This window comes from Haliotis rubra, unplaced genomic scaffold (genome assembly GCF_003918875.1).
Source record: "Haliotis rubra isolate DU_JTF1 unplaced genomic scaffold, ASM391887v1 Scf1839, whole genome shotgun sequence".
Lineage (NCBI taxonomy): Eukaryota > Metazoa > Mollusca > Gastropoda > Lepetellida > Haliotidae > Haliotis > Haliotis rubra.
In genome coordinates, this window is record NW_025765824.1 from 66,789 (window position 1) to 90,949 (window position 24,161).

Below are 24,161 nucleotides of genomic sequence, written 5' to 3' on the forward strand. Positions count from 1 at the left end.
CCCACCGGCCCCGGTCTCGGCATGAAGTAGATGATCGCTTCTGAGACAGAATACTGTACGGAGTAACCATGTTAAAATGCAGCATGGTACCATAGTCGGCCATCTCTGTTAAACCACGATTTGTCACGACTAGCACAAGCAGACACTCAAGCACTTACCAACGCACATACACACGCACGCGCGCGCGCGCGTCACCATTTTCGCTAAATGACCTACCCGACATCCATCCCCCATTTCAACTCATCTTTTTTTTTTCACATTATTCACATCAATAGGTACAGTCACTTTATACAAAAATCGTACACAGTGACAGGTGACAGTTCTAGTTACAGTCATTTTATACAAAAATCATACAATCAAGGTTGTATAATAGCGGATCGTCTAAGCTTGAGCAATTAGGTAAGTCGGTGCTATGGGTAATATTACTTGTTTGCTCATGGGTTCATTTGGTTTGTTTTCATAATAGCACTATATCATTCTGGGTAACCAAGAGATTTCAACTCATCTTATCTGAGGTCACCATAAACTATGTTATCCTCGTTAGCTCCCAACAACCAGACAGATTTATCCCCATCCTTTTCACATGTTGAGCTGTATATTACAAGGGTTACTCACGCACTGTAAAATGTGTTTCAGCATAAATGCTATCTGTTTAGCTCTTTAAAGAACATACGTACCAGCGTTTCCAGCAATAGCTGACGAGGTTTGTGTGATCACGTCCGCGGAGGGTTGGTCGTCCAGTGAAATTGCCACACCCGGCGGCGTCCGACCCTTGTCCTACTGTTACCGTAAGTGTACACTTGATTTGTCAGAGCTTTCGGGGCAAAAAAACACGAAAGAAATAGGGCAAACGCGCAACGAAACACTTGTCAAATATTTATTGAGTGCCTCGTACAGCTATCACCGAGGCTTCAGTCATTCACGAGAGAAGGGCGTATTTTGAAAGCGTTGACCCGTCAGTAACATATATTGTCACCTGCTGCCTCCAGCTCACCATGGGAATCATGCTTTTCACGCAGGTATTTGATGCAGTGCACCCCCGTATATTTGGTGCATCCACGTGTATTTAGTGCATCCACGTGAACGGTGCACTTAACCCAGGTGTGTGACGCAGTACACGCAGGGGTGTGGTTCAGGACATCAGGTGTAGACTGATGTGTACAGGTGCATGATGCAGTTTACAGGTGCATAATGCTAGTGCATGAAGCAGTCCACAGGTGTACACTGCGGTGTGCAGGTGCATGGTGCAGTGTACGGGTGTATGATGCAGTACGCCAGATGTGTGACGCATTACACTCAGGTGTGTGATTCGGTGCAGCAGGTATAAACTGCGGTGTACAGGTGTATGCTGCATTGCACCCAGGTGTGTGATGCGTTATATCCTGGTGCATGATGCGATGTACAGGTGTATGATGCGATGTACAGGTGTATGCTGCATTGCACCCAGGTGTGTGATGTGTTAAATCCTGGTGTATGATGCGATGTACAGGTGTATGATGCGATGTACAGGTGTATGCTGCATTGCACCCAGGTGTGTGATACGTTATATCCTGGTGTATGATGCGATGTACAGGTGTATGATGCGATGTACAGGTGTATGCTGCATTGCACCCAGGTGTGTGATGTGTTATATCCTGGTGTATGATGCGATGTACAGGTGTATGATGCGATGTACAGGTGTATGATGCGATGTACAGGTGTATGATGCGATGTACAGGTGTATGCTGCATTGCACCCAGGTGTGTGATACGTTATATCCTGGTGCATGATTCGATGTACAGGTGTATGATGCGATGTAGAGGTGTATGCTGCATTGCACCCAGGGTGTGATGTGTTATATCCTGGTGTATGATGCGATGTACACGTGTATGATGCGATGTACAGGTGTATGATGCGATGTACATGTGTATGCTGCATTGCACCCAGGTGTGTGATGCGTTATATCCTGGTGCATGATGCGATGTACAGGTGTATGATGCGATGTACACGTGTATGCTGCATCGCACCCAGGTGTGTGATGTGTTATATCCTGGTGTATGATGCGATGTACAGGTGTATGATGCGATGTACAGGTGTATGCTGCATTGCACCCAGGTGTGTGATGTGTTATATCCTGGTGTATGATGCGGTGTACAGGTGTATGATGCGATGTACAGGTGTATGCTGCATTGCACCCAGGTGTGTGATGTGTTATATCCTGGTGTATGATGCGATGTACAGGTGTATGATGCGATGTACACGTGTATGCTGCATCGCACCCAGGTGTGTGATGTGTTATATCCTGGTGTATGATGCGATGTACAGGTGTATGATGCGATGTACAGGTGTATGCTGCATTGCGCCCAGGTGTGTGATGTGTTATATCCTGGTGTATGATGCGATGTACAGGTGTATGCTGCATTGCACCCAGGTGTGTGATGTGTTATATCCTGGTGTATGATGCGATGTACAGGTGCATGATGCGGTGTACAGGTGTATGCTGCATTGGACCCAGGTGTGTGATGCGTTATGTCTTGATGTATGATGCGGTGTACAGGTGTATGCTGCATTGCACCCAGGTGTGTGATGCGTTATATCCTGGTGCATGATGCGGTGTACAGGTGTATACTGCATTGCACCCAGGTGTGTGATGCATTATATCCTGGTAAATGATGCAGTGCAACCGAAATAGTCACGTGTTTGTTACAGTATAACGCCCCACTCAGCAATATATTCAAGGTATGTGGTGGCTGTCTGTAGATAATCGTGTCTGGTCCAGACAATGCGGAGATAACAAGAGTATCGATCCTCGCAATTGGAATACGATGACATGTGCCATCCGGGTTAATGGTTAATGGATTCCATACAAATCAGCGCTTGAACCCACCCAGTCACCGTGGCTTCCATAAATATCAGCGCTCAACCCACCCAGTCACCGTGTCCTCCATAAAACTCAGCGCTTCAACCCACCCAGTCACCGTGGCTTCCATAAAAATCAGCGCTTCAACCCACCCAGCCACCGTGTCTTACATAAAAATCAGCGCTTCAACCCACCCAGTCACCGTGTCTTCCATAAAAATCAGTGCTTCAACCCACCTAGCCATCGTGTCTTCCATAGAAATCAGCCCTTCAACCCACCCAGTCACCGTGTCTTCCATAAAAATCAGCCCTTCAACCCACCCAGTCACCGTGTCTTCCATAAAAATCAGCGCTCAACCCACCCAGCCACCGTGTCATCCATAAAAATCAGCCCTTCAACCCACCCAGTCACCGTGTCTTCCATAAAAATCAGCGCTCAACCCACCCAGCCACCGGTCTTCCATAAAAATCAGCGCTTCAACCCTCCCAGTCACCGTGTCTTCCATAAAAATCAGCGCTTCAACCCAACTAGCCATCGTGTCTTCCATAGAAATCAGCGCTTCAACCCACCCAGTCACCGTGTCTTCCATAGAAATCAGCCCTTCAACCCACCCAGTCACTGTGGGTTCCATAAAAATCAGCGCTCAACCCACCCACCCATCGTGTCATCTATAAAAATCAGCCCTTCAACCCACCCAGTCACCGTGTCTTCCATAAAAATCAGCGCTTCAACCCACCCAGTCACTGTGTCTTCCATAAAAATCAGTGCTTCAACCCACCCAGCCACCGTGGCTTCCATATAAATCAGCGCTCAACCCACCCAGCCACCGTGTCTTCCATAAAAATCAGCGTTCAACCCAGCCCCACCCAGTCACCGTGTCTTCCATAAAAATCAGCGCTCAACCCACCCAGTCACCGTGGCTTCCATAAAAATCAGCGCTCAACCCACCCAGTCACCGTGTCTTCCATAAAAATCAGCGCTCAACCCACCCAGTCACCGTGTCTTCCATAAAAATCAGCGCTTCAACCCACCCAGTCACCGTGTCTTCCATAAAACTCAGCGTTTCAACCCACCCAGCCACCGTGCCTTCTATAAAATCAGAGCTTCAACCCACCCAGCCATCTTGGCTTCTTTAGAAATCAGCGCTCCAACCCACCCAGTCACCGTGCCTTCTATAAAAATCAGCGCTTCAACCCACCCAGCCACCATCGCTTCCATAGAAATCAGCGCTCCAACCCACCCAGCCTCGTGTCTTCCATAGAAATCAGCGCTCCAACCCACCCAGCCTTGTGTCTTCCATATAAATCAGCTTCCATGAAAATGCAAGACAACTAATAATCTAGATCGAAATTTAATTATTTTGTGTACCCCTCTGGCAAGTGTAAATCAACATGGCTCGCATGACGTTTCTTCACCTGTAATATCGTTCGTCCTTATTTCTGTCAGTTATATCAATAACAACCTGTGTTCGCTAAATTGCTAGAGTTACATAGTTCATCCACAAACGCCAGTGTCATCCATTGATCCGTCAAGTAGAATATCCAGCATTATATCTACCAGTGACATCTGTGCTGATTATCCCGTGAGACACTACAAATACGAGGAGTTATCAAACAGTTTTGAGCCTAAAATACTTCTGATGTGTTCCTGATAAAAATAACTGTATGATATTGAAGAATGGTTTATATCATTCACATAAACGTAATATTGGCATGCACATGTTGGTAGTATACGGCCACGTGACATCTAATCACATGTACCCTACTAAAACGGCTGAAATAGATACGCTTCATTACAGAGCAGTCATAAAGTTTTTGGTCCACGAGTGCCACCCGACGAGGCACATTGAAGAGTGATTGACAGCAGTACGAGTACCCCATAAAACAATAATGTGCCTCGTTTTTTAGTATTAAGCAGCACTTAGTCTCAGCGTTCAATATCTACCTCCAACGCACTGAATTAAAGTTGCTGATCACGTTCACTGTTATCAAAACGTCACGGTCACAGCGCTGAATCCTGTTCGCGTATAACAAGATGTGCTTAATATTGGTTGTATGTTCGCCCGAGTGTTACAGTTCACCGACGCAACATCATCTGGAGAGGCATGTGCATCGGTTCATTGTGTTGGTTGGTTAGTTGTTTAACGCCATACTCGGCACTATTCCAGCTATATGGGGCGGTATGTAAATAATCGAGTCTGGACCAGATAATCAAGTGATCAACAACATAGGATTGTTCTACGCAACTGGGAACCGACGACATGTGTCAACCAAGTCAGCGAGTCTGACCACCCGATCCCGTTAGTCGCCTCTTACGACAAGCATGGGTTACTGAAGATCAAATCTCACCCTGATCTTCACGTGTGGGTTCAATGTCAATGTCAACAACGTACACATGTATGTATCGTGGCTTCTTGCAAAGCGTTTACAAACGTGGAATGATACAACAGTCGATAAATGCAGTTTCGTCTGTAAGACCCAAACGTTCATGTCAGTTATTCTTTTGTTTGAATTCACCCTCAAAGTTATTATCTTTTAGCCTTAGTTCCCCCAAGCGCCCCTGACGCCGCTCAGACAGCGAATGGGTCGATTGATTGATTGAGTTTAGTTTTACACCGCTTTCAGCAACATCACGGCGGGGGACACCAGAAATGGGCTTCACACACTGTACCAATGTGGGGAATTGAACCCGGGTCTTCGGCGTGACGAGCCATCATTTTAACCACTTAGTTACCCCCACCGCCCCCTGCCATAAGATCGGGAGGTATCAAACCTAAGATGCTAAAAACAATGGGGAGTCGGACAGTCTGGTACCTGTTTTCACAAGCGAAGTCATGCCATTTTGTACTGAATCATGTCAATCACACATGTGTCAGATGGAGAGAAATGTTTATGATAATAAATAATTTCATTAAATATTATTCCTTTTATGGGACTTCAACTTTCTCATCATCTGGCCACTACTGGCCTGGGCCTCCTTTCACAAAGCACTAAGGTGATCGTAAGACACTAAGTAACCTTAGTGCAATGTTAAAGAATGTGTGTCAACGTTAACCTTAGTGAAGGTTGAATGGGCATTCACCTGATGAAGGGGCAATTTTGCCTTCCAACTTCTAAATTCCCATCAAGCAACATTGTAATTGTTTCAGGTTTAGTGATAAGAGCTCTCGATGCGCAGAGAGTGGAAGTGCTGTGGTCAAAAGGACCAACACAGATACATTCGATACAGATTGACTTCACTTTTGATGAATATTTTTTAGTCCAAGTAATAACATGTCCGTAAAGAAATAATATTTAGTTTACAGGATAATAAATGGTTAAAACAGCACGTCACTTATTGGTATTTATGCTTATATATCTGTACTAGACATTTTATTGAACATTTTATTAGTTTTACAAACAAACTCAGTCATACATAGAAAATACTACACAAGGTCTCATTACATACGAATTAAACGAAACGAGTGTCCTTCGTATGGTATCTGACAGAGCGAAAGCGAGGTAAGATAACATAGGAAGGTCACGAGTTTCGTATAATTCGTATGTAATGAGACCGAGTGTGGTATTTTGTTTATTACCCACGTCTTACATGCATTAAATTGACAAAATAGCGTATTTTTGTTATGTTTTTGGTTTCAAACCAAAACCGGTTTCATAAAGAGGTTGCGGAAGAGTTTTGTACTGTAGTACAATATTTGCATGACGTCACACTGTAATGACGTTACTGCCTTGGTAACCGACGTCACGATGCATATCAGTTGTCATCGCCTCGTACAGCCTCCTACAGTAAACTACGCCGTAGCACCCCGTTTCTTGGTTTGCAGTTGCTTCATTCGGTTAATATCACTGGTGGAAACATTGCGTTTATGTTTTTCGACGGATATAATGTCTCAGTTCGACTCACAAATAAACAGCAACACGGCAATGTTCGCAATGTTTACATTCCCACAATGCATGTAAGTTGTAGAATGAATGAATTCACGTGTTTGTTATGAATGAAAAAATAGTTACGTCAGAATGTGACCTAATTGAGAGGTCATCGGTTATCCAATCAAATCGTTAGAATCTCAGGTCAAGTCGTTACGACACAGGTCAACGCGATACGACACTCGTGTGACGTACGAGATTAGTATGCAACTACCCATACGTTGACCTCGTGGGTAATAAATATATGTTAGTGGTGGGATAGCTTAAGGGTGACTTGGAGCAGAAATAGTGCGTGAGTGAGTTTAGTTTTACGCCGCTTTTAGCAATATTCCAGCAATATCACAGCAGGGGACAACAGAAATGGGCTTCAGACATTGTACGAATGTCGGGAATCGAACACTGGTCTCCGGCGTGATGAACGAACGTTTTAACCACTAGGCTACCCTACCACCCGGTTGAGTATATGGTTAAAAACAAGCGTTCCCGATCACGTACCAGAAAAACAAATTAATTGATGTCGACCTGTCATAAATATAAGTAGACATACTGCACCGAAAGATTATAGTTACCATGAATACAAATGTATTCATTGATATAGTCTATGTGTAATTGATTCCTGAGTACTCTCCACATTGCCACATTTGCAAGTTGCAAATAGTTTACGTACATTTTATCAACCGGGGCATAAAGTATGTTACTCTGAAAATATCTTGTCCCAATGCTGAATGTATTATCAATCTCTGCATAATAAAATTGGAAATTTTAACATAAATTGTATATTTATATACTTATCCTATCTCACCGTATGCAGCACTCTTCTTCTTCTTCGACCATGTGTGGAAACGTGCTGTAGGCTAAGTTGAAGCAAACTTTCTGGCCTCTGAACCCTGACCTCTGCCCCACTCCACAGCAGGACCTGTCAATCATCTCAATAGGCGTGCAGATCGCTCCGATGATCACCTGACAGCCTGCCTTTGTCATTCTCGTCTTGGAGCTTCCAGTAATCTGTGATGTGGTGCAGGTCGGGTGGGCATCCATCGCGTGAGATAGGATAAGTATCTAAATATACAATTTATGTTAAAATTTCTAAATTTTTTAAGCTTATCCTACTCACGGTCTGCATTATCCCATGGTTGGAATGCGGGTCGCAGATTACCCTGTGTCAACTCTTCAACCGTGAGGACGCATAACACAAGGGGGCCAGGAGAAAGCACCAACTCCCGATATGCTAACTCCGAACTTGTGATGGGTTGCTTCGGATAACCCCTTGGCTTACACAGCACAAAAACTCTAGGGAGTGGGCGCTTCCGAATTAATGTGGTTTTAAGCCGCAACTTTTGACAAGCAAAAGGACGCAGTTTGGCAAGTAGACCCCGCAGTCCCTGGACAGTCCCTGCTTCGGAAATAAACCACTGGCCTCTCAGTCTTTTGAGTCATATCTATGACTCCCTAGGTGAGGTGGTCTATGCCCAAACGAAAACAGTACCAAGATATGGATGACATCGATATCTTCTATTAGGTACAGAGAGCAAGACCGACCCAAGGAAGGATTGCTTCTTATCTGCGAGCACGGGTCGATGACAGCTGCTGGGCCAGGACCAAAGGACCAAAGGGTGCAGACCTTCCACGTCCGTAACTGAGAGGTCTCGGAGATAGTGTGAGGCGAAGAATGTGTCCGATCTCCAAAAGCATCCCTGATGGCTGTAATGGAGCAGTCCCGATGGAGCGCCATGGTAGAGGCTAAGGTCCGGGTCTCGTGAGGATTCGCTGTCGAGGATGGAAGAAGGTCTGCATAAGTATAGGCACGCAGGATAGTGGATCTCATCCAGAACACCAAATTAGTGCGAGAGACTTCTGAGGTAGAGGCAGTAGACAACGGGATGAAGAGTCTCTTGCACAGACTGTGTCGGTCCTAAGAAGCAGCCAGGTATATCTGCAATGCCCGAACTGCGCACAGGGAAAGGTCTTCCGTGTCATCAGGATCAAATATAGTGGACAGCGGTGGATCGTAAACGTGCGGTCCGGCTGACTTGGTAGTTGATTCTTGGTGACAAAGTCCCATCTCAACCTAAGGAATACTTTAGCATGTCTTGACCTCTTAAAACTCACCCAGGAAATGTCGAGGGCGTGTAGCTCCGAAATGTGGGCAGCAGTAGCCAAAGCCGTGAGAAAGAAGGTCTTAAAGGAGACATGTTCAAAGTCCTTCTCCTCCAAAGGTTCATAGTCTGCTGACGTAAGATGATTAAGCACAACGGAAAGGTCCCAAGCTGGTGGTCAGAACTTCCGGGACTGATCAAGTTTAAAAGATCCGAGGAGAGATTGGATCTCAGGAACTGTAGATACCTTCGGACCCGAGGCTGGTGCAATAACTGTATTAAGAGCAGCCAGGTAGCTAGACAGTGTAGAACCCTTAAGCTTCCTGGAGGTTCGAAAATGTTGAAGGTACTCCGCAACCATCTGTGGTGAGATGCTACACCCTTCGTCCTGCAGTACGCTTCAGAATTCTTCCACTGGTCATCATAGAGTGATCTAGTGAAGGTACGATAGTGAACTGTGTCAACTTTGTCTGTGAACGTGCTTCTCGAACACCTGGCTGTCCCTTTCTCTGCACTCCCCCCGTAACAAATAGTGAACTGTGTCAATATTTTACTGATAGTTTGTTAAACATCTTCATTATTTTTAGGACAAAAATTCTGCAAAAACCTCACAGAGTGGGTATGATGTTTTGATTATGATCAGCGTTTCATTGAGTATGTTATGTTTATTAGTTTTCGAGTTAGATTGCAATTCATCGGTCCGCTTTTGAGCCAAACGGACTGTTGATGACTGTACTACCCTGTCAGGGAGTAAGTTCCAGTCTTGGGTAGAACGATTGCTTCAATGTCTCTGTGTTACAAAGCATGTGTTTAAAGTTCGGTGTATAATGTTCCCGGTTCTGGTGGTGTTGGGGATCAGAGTTGATCGTTGGTAGTGCCACTAGCCCATTCACTATCTTGTAAAGTAGTACAAGTCTTGTTCCCTGTGTCGTCTTTGAGTGGTTTTAAGCCAATGTCTGCTAGCATCTAGCGACACAACTAGTCTGTGAATAGACTGATGTTATAAATCTGGCTGCTCGACGCTGTACTCTATCAAGAGATGTGATGTTGACTTGATGGTAGGGGTCCCATAAAGTTGAGCAATATTCCAGTACCGATCTTACAAGAGATTGATAAGCTGTGATCTTTAGTATTCTGAAGGTGATGAAGGTTGTGCAAACGGTGATCGCAGGAACGTTAAGTTCGCCAAATGAAGTGTTGGTCCGCCAGATGGAGTGAGAGAAGGTAGTAGATTTGACGCATGGGGATCTTCAATCTGCCAGAACATTTGTAAAGTTGATGGAATGGCGGAGGTACAAGATCCCAGGAGCGGTCGTAAGGGACACGAAGGCAGTAAAATCGATGCTTGTGGACCATCCGGACATAACTGCAGTGACCCCTGCACTGAGGGCTACACTAATGTAAAAAACCGAGTATCTCTCGCCTGACTGACGAATCTCGACATAGTCACTCTTACCGGGAATGGCACCGTCCAACATCACTGGCAATTATAGGCTGGGATAGTTATCCCCATCGTGGGACCAAGACAAGTCAGTCATGACACTTCATAGTCCATAAGATTCCAGGTTAATGGACGCTAGCTACTTGACAACAACTCACTGTTGGTACCCCACGCAGAAACTATGCATACTAGACCAGCTTGATATTCAGGAATATTTACGACGCTTCACTGAGTCTTGTTACTACAGACTACTCGAAGCAGCGTTATGATGTATCGCTGGGTGTAATTATGGCCTGTTTCGTCATCCTCATCATCATTCCTTTACATCAACAAATTCTGGACAGATATGTCAAACCGGGTTTTTGTAGAGCTGACAACTGCGTCGAAGGGTAGAGTCGTTGAATCGAATCATTCATCCAAGGTGAAGATCGGAAGGTAGATGACGGAGGAATCTTAAAGATCCGGGATCGTCAATCGCCGCCGTAATGTAGACGCCTGCGCTACTGACATAACTACTACCTCTGTACAACCAGCAGAAACACCGCATTGGAGTGAACGCACTGTCCGTACGTGAACACCACAGAAGCAGGAAGCATAACCCCAAAGCAAAGCTGAGCACCGGTAAACTGTAGAATAAGTCATCAACACCGAAGTTGGAAGTAGTGTGGAAGATAGACTCGCAGTAGAGAAAGTCGCTGTAGGTAACGTAGTGTGCGAACTAGCAACAAAGTCATGATGACAGTAGGCGCATAGAGGTAACCAGATGATCTGGTTCGGTACTGTGATCCAGTTCGGCAGTGTGATCTAAAGCGCTGAGTCAATCGAGACCGATGCACTCGTCTAAAACGTCGTAGCATACAGTAATGCTCTACTGGACTGCAAAGGTGTTCCGATCAAACAACAGTTCACTAGGTTGAATCGTTCTAATCGAAAATGGAACACTGATCGGAAGCGTTGATCCAATCGAAAAGGCACGCTGGGCTGAAGTGTTGATCCAATCGAAAGCGGCGCACTGGGCTAATGAGTTGGACCGGACAAGAGCGGTGAACTGAAGTGAAACGGTGAACTGGCCTCTTCTTCCCTTTGAGAGCGACACTCTGGTACAAAGTGCCGTACCGAACTGAAACAACGCTCTGGCCTGCAGTGACGAACCAAACAGAAGCGTACTGCAGTAGATCCGCTCTGGAGCGTCGAATTGGGGGTGCGGTGGGCGAGCTGGCTAAGGCACCAGGCTAGTGATCCAGCGAGGTCGACGTGTCGGGATCGAGCCCACCTGTGACCGGGTGTAAAAACCTTCGAGTCAACTTTGTGTGCAGACTCTTTCGGTGTTGTCACAACCCCTAGTCATTCGTGACCAACTCGTGTTATTCCAGGACAAGCCGAATAGCGACTTGTGTCCCTCTGGAAGGATATTTCATATTGGCGCATGAACATCAGAACTACTTTAAAAAAGAACGATAACTCTATCCCTGTTTGATTCCAATGTTTCTTAATTATCACCGAAGCACATGTACATTGTATTGCTAGGTTGTTGTTTTGGGGGGTTGTTTACTTATTTATTTTAAAGAATTAAGCCTCTTTGATACAACTAAAAGAAGGAGAAAAACATATTTGTTAAAGACACATTCTAATGTAATTATTACCAGCTGTTAACCTTATATTTCCCATTAGGGTTTACTAATCACAAATGGGAATTTTTTTTTTTTAATATGCCAATAAAAGTTTAATAGTTTCAGCTACATTAAATCCCAAAGCACATACTCAAGAATGACTTTAATATATACTCTCCCAAAAAAGAAACGCATATAGGAATTTAAACTGTATTTTTATGTACATTTTGAAACATCTTGTAGGCTTTATGAGTCAATGAAATATAGCGAAATTGCACACTGGGAATGCAGACTTATCCGTCTTTGGCACCAACTCGAGGAATGTCAGTTTGAGTGTCACATGGAGACGTGTGGTGGCGCTGAAGTCAATACCTCGTGTGACCACCGTGGGCATCCAGAACTGCACGGCATCGCCTCGGCATCGAACGAATAAGTCTCAGAATCTCGTGTTGCCCAATCGCAGCCCACTCTGCCTGTAGTGCCTGTGCGAGTTGCTGAAGTGTCTTGGGCTGAGGGTTACGGCGTCGCACCCGTCTGTCCAGGGCATCCCACAGATGTTCGATCGGGTCTCTAGTGTGACGTGCTGTGTGGGGCCTGGCATTGTCCTGTTGAAACAGCTCCCTCTGGCGATCAATGATTGGAAGGAGGTGTGGGCGTAGGATTTCGTCACAGTACCGTTGAGCTGTCAGGTTGCCCTGGATCATTACCAAATCACTTCTCCTACGGCAGGTGATCGCTCCCCACATCATAACACTGTCCCGGCCGAATCTGTCCACCTGGGGAACGCAAGCGTCGGCGAAACGTTCACGTCGACGTCTGTACACCCGCATTCTTCCATCGCGTCGTTCCAATAGAAATCGTGATTCATCACTGAACCAGATTCTACGCCAATTCGGTAGGTTCCAGGCCTGAACGTTGGTGCACCATTGAACTCGATGTCGACGATGTTGTTGTCGAAGCACAGGTATCTTCTGCATAAACCAGCCTCTCTCAACCTGTTCCTGACGGTCTGTGCGAAAGCAATCCGGGTATTTGGTCTGGCCGTAGCTGTTCGATGACGCAGGTGATGTACCCGGATGTAGCGATCCTGCGCCGCAGTGGTCGCTCGAGGTCGCCCACTACGAGGGGCATCTGCTACCGCATTCTGCCGGCGATATCTCTCCCAGAGCTGTAAAATGGTGTTATGGTGCACATTCATGCGTCGGGCAACTGCACGTTGAGACTGGCCATCTTCAAGCAAACCAATGGCGATAAAACGGTTGGCTTCACTTAGACGTGGCATTTTGCGTTCGTCAACAATATTCCAAATACAGTGAATAATCGACAGACAGCGATCAACCTTTTATACCCATCATTGAGACTATCTGATCCCCAACTTTCACGTGCATTGCATGTGAATTGTGTATTCTGTGACACTACACGCCAAAATTGAAAATCATGCTGTTAAATACGGGTATTTACGGATGGTGCGTTTTGTTGTGATGTTTCAAAACATAAACACCATAGGACTCATAAACAGAGCAAAACCTTTTGTAAAATGTATCACGTTTTAATTCATTGCTACATGAAATTGCTATTTTCATGGTGCGTTTCTTTTTTGTGAGAGTATATTTCTCAAACTGAACATTCGTGTAATCTTGCTGTCAAACCCCTGGTGGAATTTTAAATGAATTCGCTGGAAAAAAAAATGAATGACCAAAAAATAGTCAGACTAAAATATCCCCAGAGATGTGAAATATAAGCCCAATGTTTGAGATTAAAGTTGATTAGTTACATACAAATATAATATTATTGTTTTGAAACTCGTAGCGATTTATAATTACATTTCCTAAAATTGTTTGAAGCGCAAGTACAATCTCCAGAACAAGCTCGCAAGATCGTCAGAAATACACTCAGTTGGACCCATGAGAGCCGTTATGTCAACAAACGCACGTGCGTGTATTTGAATCTCTCACCGTCAATCGCATGATTCTTATTAAAAACTTCATAATAGGCAGTAAAATCCTGTTAGCTACGTTCTTTGTACTTTCAATATGGCGATATATATTCTTCATGATTTTATAAACAATGACATAATGCCATAAACGATTTAAGTACTCGGGATTAATTTTATCAAAGCACCACGCTCATTTACGCGCGTTCTGATTGGTTTGTCGTATTTTCGCACATAACAAGTATCGAGTGGGGACGAGTCTTCTTGGAGGTTACGGAAAGGGGCGAGTGGTGACGAATGAACCCCTAGTGTACAGTACACAACCCTGAGCACTTAAAAAAAACACGAATCCGTTGGTATATGACCAGATGGTGGCCACATGAATACGTGCAAACACCTAGTTGCGGGTACAGCAACGTGCAGTAAACTTGGACAAAGTACTGTGACTATGTGTCCCAGTCCACCCAGCTGTGAATGGGTACCTCGTTAGGATGAGAAAGCCACAATAACTCGGTGCGCCTTGTGTCAGCAAGAGTTGTATACTCCCCAGGGAGTTGAGATTGATAATACGATGAGCCGTTGAGATTGACATCCAATGATCGAGGGATAATAACAGCGTCTTGAGCATGCACTGGTGTGTGGATATGTGCGCTATATAAATATCCCGTAATAATAAATAATAAATAATAATAATTGTGTGAGAGCGACGCACTGGAGTACACTCGACCCACATAATCGACGCACTGGAGCGTAACACCGACAGAAAACGCCGAACTAACAGGGATTGTTGTACTTGATATCATCACTGGAGTTGGAGGGATCGCCGTAGACAAGCTCGCACTACAATTAATCACTGTAGTAAGTTAAATGCCGATACAGAAAATTAGAGACACATTGCCAGTAGGTGCTGACAATGCCGTATCATGTGTTTGAGTAAAGTCGCTACAGTAGAACTGTCAATCGGGACTGTGGCGACGATGTATGAAGTTCACTGCCGAGTAGGGGGGAGTCATCCTGTCCCGACACTGGACTAGCAGTCTGGGTCGGAATACCCAACGTAATTCTCGCTGAGTTAGTAATCCGATGCTGCATCGAGAATCTTCGTCCGGTGATGGTGATAAACGGCGAGCTGTTTAGTACGGACGATCTCACTTCGAATGTTGAGATCATGATGGTACCTCAGAAAGCCTCCGACCATCCCTGTCTACCACTCGTCTTGTGTTCATTCCACGATAACGGAGAAAGCTTCATTGTCCAAATTGGCACAATAAGAGCAACGGTGAGGCCCGTCACACCTTCCGATACAATCAACGTACAGTGTATGAGGATCAGTGGCATGAAAAACAAAAAACTTCCGTAATTGTCACAGTGTTATCTCTACCGAGAAGACCAATTACTTCCCTCATGATAAAAAGTAGAGACGAGTGGCAGACAGAGCATAACACACGCCCACAGCAGTGGGCGACAAGAAAGAGAATGACAAGGGCAGGCTGTCAGGTGATCACTTGAGCGATCTGCAGGCCTATTGAGATGATTGACAGGTCCTGCTATGGAGTGGGGCAGAGGTCAGGGGTCAGAGGCCAGAAAGTTTGCTTCAACTTAGCCTACAGCACGTTTCCACACATGGCTGAAGAAGAAGAAGAAGAGAGGTGCATACCGTGAGATAGGATAAGTTTAAAAAAAATTATTCTGCAAATTATTCTACAGGTAGCCAAAATTACCCACATCTAAGTAGAAATAAAGAATATATAAAGCATTATGTAATATACTAACAATCGGCAAGTCTATGGTCCGAGAGGATTTTTGTCTGAATATCCTTATAATCTGCACGTTCAAATATTGGGAAATCATTTCCTAGAACCGTTATAAAACTGTTTCATGTGACGCAAGCATCTATTCTAAGTGGTTTAAACAATATATATTTCTTTGATGACATATTTGAATACATTTACATGTGACGGGATTTTTGGTGATTGGCAAACAGGCAAAAATGCCTGTGTTAATGCCTCTCCCAACATAATACGGAACATACACTCGTAGACGTATTTGTTTTGTCTTAAATGGTTAAAACGAGGACACACAAAAACTGAATGTAATGGATCCTATAGCTATGTGGAAGGGCCACAAGGACAGGAGGGGTTGTCACCTAAATGTCTATCAACAATAGGGGTGGGTATTGCAGAGAATTTTCATATTGCGATATATTGCGATGCGGAAGCATATATTGCGATATGTATCACAATATATTGCAAGAATTATTTTTTTAACAAAAACTATTTATAAACACAACAAAATCACTATGATTGATTAACCTTTAATAAAAACTTTTAATCATGACAAAATAAAAATGAAAGTAACATTTGGCACTAATGAAACGGAAAAGAACAATTCATAAAACGGAAATATCCGAAGATTTCCGAGTGTTACGAAGTTTTCCGAATGCATGTCGAAATACCGGTTTTCGATCAGCGTATCGCAGTACGTATCGTTTGCATGTCTGAACCGGTAAATACCGGTAAACCGGTTATTTTGCGCAGCCCTAATCAACAAGGTGAGAGTTCAAACCGCTACAACCAAAACGGAGTTTGCATAGTATCATCTGACAATGGGGTGATCCGAAGTTCTATCCTTGAGGTCTATCCTTGTTTAAAATACGTTTAAACTGTGCAGGTGTCGGGGTGTCTCGGGTAGTATTAGCGAGGGAGTTCCAAATTTGGATAACAGACGGTAGAAAGGAAGTATTGTAAGATGTGGATCTACCCATTATGTTCCGTATATTACTAGGAATCGTGCTTTCTCGATTCCGAGCCAAAATCACTGCTCAGAATTTGTAGCGGTAACTCACCCATTTCTTGTTTATTTCACTGTATACACAAACGACATGCACCAAAACATGTTGAGCTGATGGCGCCTGTCAACGCGCTAGTTGCCATTCTTTCGGAGACACTTACACCTCACTGTGAAAATGAGTTTACGTATTTATTCATCGCAAACAGAATTGTGTCCGTTCGCCATTGACGACCTTGGCCTGAAACCCGCACTGCCTATCTTACGATATCAGATGTAGAAACATGTCAAAAATTATTCTCTCTCTCTCTCTCTCTCTCTCTCTCTCTCTCTCTCTCTCTCTCTCTCTCTCTCTCTCTCTCTCTCTCTCTCTCTCTCTCTCTCTCTCTCTCTCTCTCTCTCTCTCTCTCTCTCTCTCTCTCTCTCTCTCTCTCTCTCTCTCTCTCTCTCTCATTGAGTGAGTTTAGTTTTACGCCGCTTTTAGCAATATTCCAACAAGATCAGGACGGGGGACACCAGAAATGGCTTCACACACTGTGCCAATGTGAGGAATCGAACCCGGGTTACTTTAACCTCTGGGCTACCCCATCGCCCCCGGAAAGCATTGAACTGTAACTTGACAATTAACATAAACATGCAGTTGAAATTAAACATTAATGCATATAGTTTTAAGTTCCCGAAATCTAATACAATAATCATGAAACACTTTCAACAGGTTTTAGACGAGCACGGACAATTACGCATGAAAATGTCTTACCTTAAAAAAATGAAATAGATGAATTCAGGATAAATTATGACATCAGCGTTCCTAGCAGTCGATGGTGATGAGGTACGAGCAGTCAAACTGCACATACTTATATATCGGAGGTCGCATAGCAACTCCCTGATTGATAACCCTTGACAATACTATTGTAACTTGGGGTTGATCGGTCAGCCTATCACTCTGAAAGTGACAAGCAGCCGGTGACTAGCGTCAAGGGGCTTCTGTTGTCTACAATATGTCTGATGGCGTGTTTTACAACCTCAGTGGGATATTCTCATTTTATATAAGGGGAATAATTACGAAGATACATTTATAAATTTGGAATATCATATTTATATAAATATACAATCCCAAAAAAGAAACGTATAGACGTTTTGTATTTTTTAAAATCTATTGATTACTTAATGTGTTCAAACAATCGCCAAAATATGTAAGAAAAGTGTTGATAACATGATTTTACACAATTGCACCTGAAAATGTTGATTTTGGTGAGATTTCTTACAAGGATAAAAAGGCATCGCAACAGAACACAACTTCCAGTTGAAAATTGTGCTGCAAAGAGCATGCACTGTCTGGCTATAAAAATTCAGAAATCCGTTTTGAAGGAGTTTCAAGGTCAAATCACTACACCACGTCTTGACGCTGCGACACGGAACGTCGCCATTGAAAGAATGCACGCTGGAGATTACCAATCTTCAGCTGCCAGGCGTCTGAATGTTAGTCCGAGGCTTGCAGCTCGTTACAACCAAACAGGTATAACAAATGACCGTCCCCGTACAGGCAGACCTCGAGTCACCATTGCAGCCCAAGATCAATACATCCGGGTACTACATTTACGTGATCATACTGCCACGGGTGAGAGCACAGCAGCCAGGGTGCCTGGACTTCGAAGGATATACGGTCAAACTGTACGGAACAGGTTGAGAGAGATTGGACTGAGAGCCAGGAGACCCGACGTCTGGACCGTGCTATGTCGTCACCATCGCGCTCAGCGTCTCCGTTATCTAAAATTATCCACTTGGTTGTATAGACATTTCCTTCTTCTAAACTGGTGTAAAAATTCATGTACTAAAGTCTATTTGTGGACGAGTTATAGATGTTTCAAATTACATTTTCGCAACAGATTTTTGGCCTATGCGTTTCTTCTTCTTTTTTTGGATAGTATATTATATGAATTATACAGCAAATATTTGCACTATGACACTTCAAAAAGATGCTTCCCTTGTCTCTCTCCTTGACTTGGCATAAATCCAAGTGGTGTGGAATGAGAGTGAATATGGGTTTACGCCGCTTTCAGCAATATTCCAGCAATATCACGGCGGGGGACACCAGAAATGGGCTTCACACATTGTGCCCGGGTGTTCAGCGTGACAAGTGAACCATTAGGCTACCCGCACAAGACACTGATTAATTATATTTATTTTTTTATTCCCACAGAAGAGGAAGTGATGCTTGAAAGGTGACATAAAATATTCATATATACCCCTACAACAACTCGCATCTTTAATTTGATTGTCGGGGATTTTAGTAAACATACGTGTGAAACCCCTAAAGAGACATTCGTACGTTTTATAGGTGCATTTTTAAAGTTGGTAGGCACTATTCTTCTGGGATATCAACAGATCGTCAAAATCAATCATTTAACAGACGAAATAATTTAATCCAGCCGAAAGCGCTAGAAGGTTAACAGTTGCATCAACATGTCATCCTACCGGGTACCCACTCACTGCTGGTTGAACATGGACACATTTCAAACTGTCACTAGCCAAAGGAGGCATCGCGGGAAGCACCTGCATTAGTCTGGACAGGAAGTCGTGAACTTTTGAGTGATCTGTGACCTGTATTCGGGGTATAGGGTCAGGTTCGATCACTAGATGTGTCAATATTTTTTGTGTCCTCATTAGTAAGGTTAAAATCAATGCTTTCCTGGCTCTAAAAATGAATATCAATGTATCCCATAATTTTTTCTTGAACATTTGGTGATGACCTTTCATAAAACTATTTCTATGTCCCAAAAAGTCATAACGTGGATGCAAGCATGAACCAATACAGTCAATACATCATCGACGGTCACAAGAGTTTGAGGGGTGGGTGAGATAGGGAGGCGTGGGTGGGGTTGGGGCTTACACGCGAGTAGGGATTTTGAAAGGTGTCCCCCCAGTACCCCTACACTCTCAAGTCACCTACACTTTTCGGGGTCAAAAGGTGTAGGGGTAATGGGGGATCTTGAATAAACACTGTAGATGATGTACACCCTCTCATGTAAAATCGACTCTTTCAATCTGTATGTAAAACAAACAATATACTTTAACTTATACGTTAAATGTTTAAAGTCGCCATTTGAGTCTATATATCCTGCTGTCCAATACCACGTTTTCTCGTTTGCGTGGTGGGGGTCTGCTGAAATTTCCAATGTGAACATGGAACGGATCCAGGGGCGGGGTTGGGTGGGGATGGGGGTGTGGGTTAATAAATGACCATTGAAACTCTCGTGAAATGAACTTATCAGGGCGTTAAACCCAACTCACTCACTCACTCACTCACTCACTCGTCAGATAACTTGCTCATGGATCCGCAACATAAATATGAAGTAACCATTGTCAAGAATATTGTCACGAATCCTCTTACTTGTTCTATTTACCCCAGTCTTTACAAATATAATGATGTACTCACACAAGAATGTATAACTCCGACGGGGAAAGCTTACACAAGCAGCTGGGTAGCTGTGGCGCACAAAGCAGAAAACACCGGGACCCTATGACTAATACACGGGCATCTGGAATACACAGCTGTAACGCTGTCTCATTAAGCCTTACTTGTGAAGCATGACGTTTATCACTCAGTAGGCTGTATACATTGAAACACGTGACATTTACTGCATAGATGACACTTCACAGATACCGTGTATACAGGAGAGCCATGGGTAATCTTTATGTCCCGTTCAAGTCGCCGTTTTGTTTTGGGGATATTGGGGTCGGTCTCTTGAGGCTATAAGGAGGACAGTCGGGGTTAAGGTCATGCCAGACTAGTGAGTGAGTTGGGGTTTACGCCGTTTTTGACCCCGACGTGACATCACTGGGATACTAAAAGCGGAGTAGAACCATATTCACTCACTCACTCTTACGAGCAGCACACGCTGGGACTGACTGACTGAGTTTAGCTGTACGCCGCTTTTAGCAATATTCCAGAATATCGGGACACCAGAAATGGGCTTCACAGTTGGTGTCATTGCAAGGAATCAAACCCCGGCCTATGACTTCACGAACGAACGCTGTAACCACTAGGCTACCCCACCGCCCCTATATATAAATATTAATCAGTATGTTTTTATACATCTAATTACGTGTATATTGCAACAATACGCTCCTTCTAATCCTAGCAAACCCGTCGTGCAGCGTGCTCTGTCGCACAGCGCGCTCTGACAAACGGAAATCTGGAAATCATGGAAACCTCAAAACGAGGCTCGGCCGCTAGAAAGGTTTGGCGGTCTGGTACGGACTTGATATTATATCAATCACAATGTACGTTGCTTAAATACACTTAATTAGCACAAAGAACACATAACAGGTGTAACCAGTGAGCCAAATGAATTGTGAATCATTGTACGACCAATGTAGGCCATCAAACATGACATTGGTGTCGCGGGCGAACGCATCCACCACCGAGCTACCCTAGTCCACGTATTGGTTTGTCGGTGTGTTGTTTAACGCCGCACTCAGCAATATTCCAGCTATTTGGCGGAGGCTTGTAAACAATCGAGTCTGGACCAGACAATCCAGTGATCAACAATATGAGCATTGATCTAAATTGGGTTACGATGACATGAGTCAACCAAGTCAGCGAGCCTGACCACCCGATCCCGTTAGTCGCATAGGCATCATGTACACGTGCAATTTTCGAATATAACGAACTAATTTGAAAGTCAATGACGTTCGGCATATCCGTTATTCACTGTGAAGGGGTTAGCCTCAGTATACACGCAGGTTTGAGAGTGTGTTCGAGACAACAGTGTGTCGATGTCAGGAAGAGACATCAACATTTGACCCGTGACGGTCCGGGTTGAAGATTGATCTTCAATAACCCATGCTTGTCGTAAGAGGCCACTAACGGGATCGGGTGGTCAGGCTCGCTGACTTGGTTGATACATGTCATCGGTTCCCAATTGCGTAGATCGATGCTCGTGCTGTTGATCACTGGATTGTCTGGTCAAGACTCGATTATTTACAGACCGCCGCCACATATACTAGCCACATAAAGAAACTGTGCACACAGAAAATGCCTTCATAATTGGAATACAACACAGCAAAGACGAAATGATGTAGACACTTTATAAGCTGAAGTATCGGACCACAGGAAAATGTCAAAAGAACATGAACAATATCCGTAACGATGACGTCAGAAGTTCAAAATCGAGTAGGTGGTCACATGACGAAGTCACAAAATCAATAACGGGTATGACCACCATGTGCGTGAAGCACAGCAGTGCAACGACGACGCATAGAGGCTACCAAATGAGCATTGGAGGCCTGGGGAATGGTCTGGGACGTGGTCACTGCTGTCTGGAACCTGTATCTGAGATGAGTCACCCGAATCCACCTGTCCTGTCTTGGCGTCGTTACGTCGGGAACGCCCAGAACGTGGGTGGTCGGCGATGGCATTGGAAAGTGCTGCCACCTGTTGTTGGCTCATTCCTGTTCGAACCATTCCAATGGCTTCATGACGTTGAGCAGATGTTAATCTTGGCATGATGTGCATGTGACTTTTCATGTGGATTTGTGAACGTTTAAATGACCAAAGATCACGCTTTCGACAGTGACAGCAATTTCAGAGTTTCACATGTTGTGTGCAGCTGTACGGGCTGCACGTGCAGTAACACATTGCAAGGTCATACGCGACCGTCAATGACGTCACGTCGCCTGGCACGTGCATGAGCGTTTGAATGTCTCCAATACTTGCTATGTTCACAAATGTATTTATGTATAAATACGCTGTGTGCCTATATTTATATTTCTGTGTGCACAGTTTCTTTATGTGGCCAGTATAGCTGGAATATTGTTGAGTGTGGCGTAAAACTAAACTCACTCACTCACTCATCATCATTTGATATGTAGATAAAGCATGAATCTCGACACGGTATGAAAATAATTCACTGTAGGAGGCAAAGACCAAAACATCAGATTGAGTGAGTTAGTGAGTGAGGTTTTTTTTACCCGCTTTTAGCAATATTCCAGCAATATCACGGGCTTCAATGGGCTTCACACATTGTCGAAGTTGACACCTTCGAGATAAACGATAGATCGGTATACAAGTTTATATCCAATTCCCGGAACAAAACAGCCTCTGTTACCTCAGAAACATAAGTTTCGATAAAGATATGCTACCGCTTGCTTTACACTACCATTTGGAATCATACCACACTTCATGGTCTAGATGACAGAGCGTTTGCACGGAGAGCGGACGGTCTGCGGTTCGATCCCTCAAGCAAAAGACTCTAAAAGATTGTACTTGTTGCCCACACGGGCTTGGCTAGGTATGTATGTTGTTTTACGCCGCGCACAGCAACATTCCATCTATATGCCGACGGATGGTAAATGATCGAATCTTCACCACACAATCCAGTGATCAACAGCATGAGCATCGATCTACATTGGAACACGATGACATGTGTCAACCAAGTCAACGAGCCTGACCACCCGATCCCGTTGGTCTCCTCTTACGACAAGCATGGGTTACTGAAGGCCGATTCTAACCCGGGTCTTCACGGGTACACCAGGCGCTCAGTAATGATGGTATAAATCAAGGACAGGGGTCGGGGTCTCAGTAGGGAACCCATCTTAAATGTGGCATGATATCGAAAACGTCAGTATTAGTCTGGAGTACTACGAGCAGGATGCGGTGGGGTAGCCTAGTGGTTAAAGCGTTCGCTCGTCACGACCTATTATCGATTCCCCACCTGGGTACAATGTGTGAAGCCCATTTCTGGTGTCCCCCGCTGTGATATTGCTGGAAGGTTGCTAAAAGCAGCGTAAAACTAAACTCACTCACTACAAGCAGCATTCGTGACCAACTCGTGTTATTCCGGGACAAGCCGGAAGGTTTTCATACTGGCGCATGAACATCAGAACTACTTTAAACAAGAACGATAACTCTATTCCTGTTTGATTCCACTGGTACTTAATATCACCGAAGCACTCGTACATTGTATTGCTGTTTTGGTTTTTACTTATTCATTTTAAGCAATTAAACGTCTTTGATACAACTAAAAGAAGGTGAAAAGACATATTTGTTCAACATTCAAACGTAATTATTACCAGCTGTTTCCAATTATATTTCTGAATAGGGTTTAATAGTCACAAATGGGATTTGTTTAACTGAATGTGCAAATAAGAGTTTTAAAACTCAGCTAAATGAAGTCCCAAAGCAGATACTCAGAAATGACTTTAAAATATTTCTCACACTGAGCATTCGTGTAACCTTGCTGTCACACCCCAAGTGGAATTTTAAATGAATTCGCTGAAAATATATGAATGACAAAAAAAGTCAGACTAAAATATTCCCAGAGATGTGAAATATATGCCTAATGTTAAAGATTAAAGTTGATTAGTTACATACAGATATAACATAATTGTTTTGAAACTCGTAGCGATTTATGATTACGTTTCCTAAAACTGTTGGAAGCGCACGTACAATCACCAGAACAAGCCCGCAAGATCGTCAGAAATACACTCAATTGGACCCATGAGAGCCGTTATGTAAACAAACGCAC

General features: G+C 44.1%; 1 protein-coding gene across 4 annotated transcripts in view; it reads right to left on the reverse strand.

Moving 5' to 3' along the window:
• Positions 1–24,161, reverse strand: part of LOC124273766 (monocarboxylate transporter 14-like) — a 41,527-nt gene that overhangs the window by 11,215 nt on the left and 6,151 nt on the right. Inside the window, exon 1 of one of the 4 annotated variants that reach the window (XM_046709075.1) lies at positions 20,069–20,170. The exons of 2 other annotated variants lie outside the window; for them this stretch is intronic. The gene's annotated coding sequence lies outside the window, so the exon portion shown is untranslated. Of the gene's footprint in view, positions 1–677; positions 835–20,068; positions 20,171–24,161 lie in introns of those variants that run through there. One more of the 4 variants, XM_046709074.1, reaches the window with a different exon arrangement.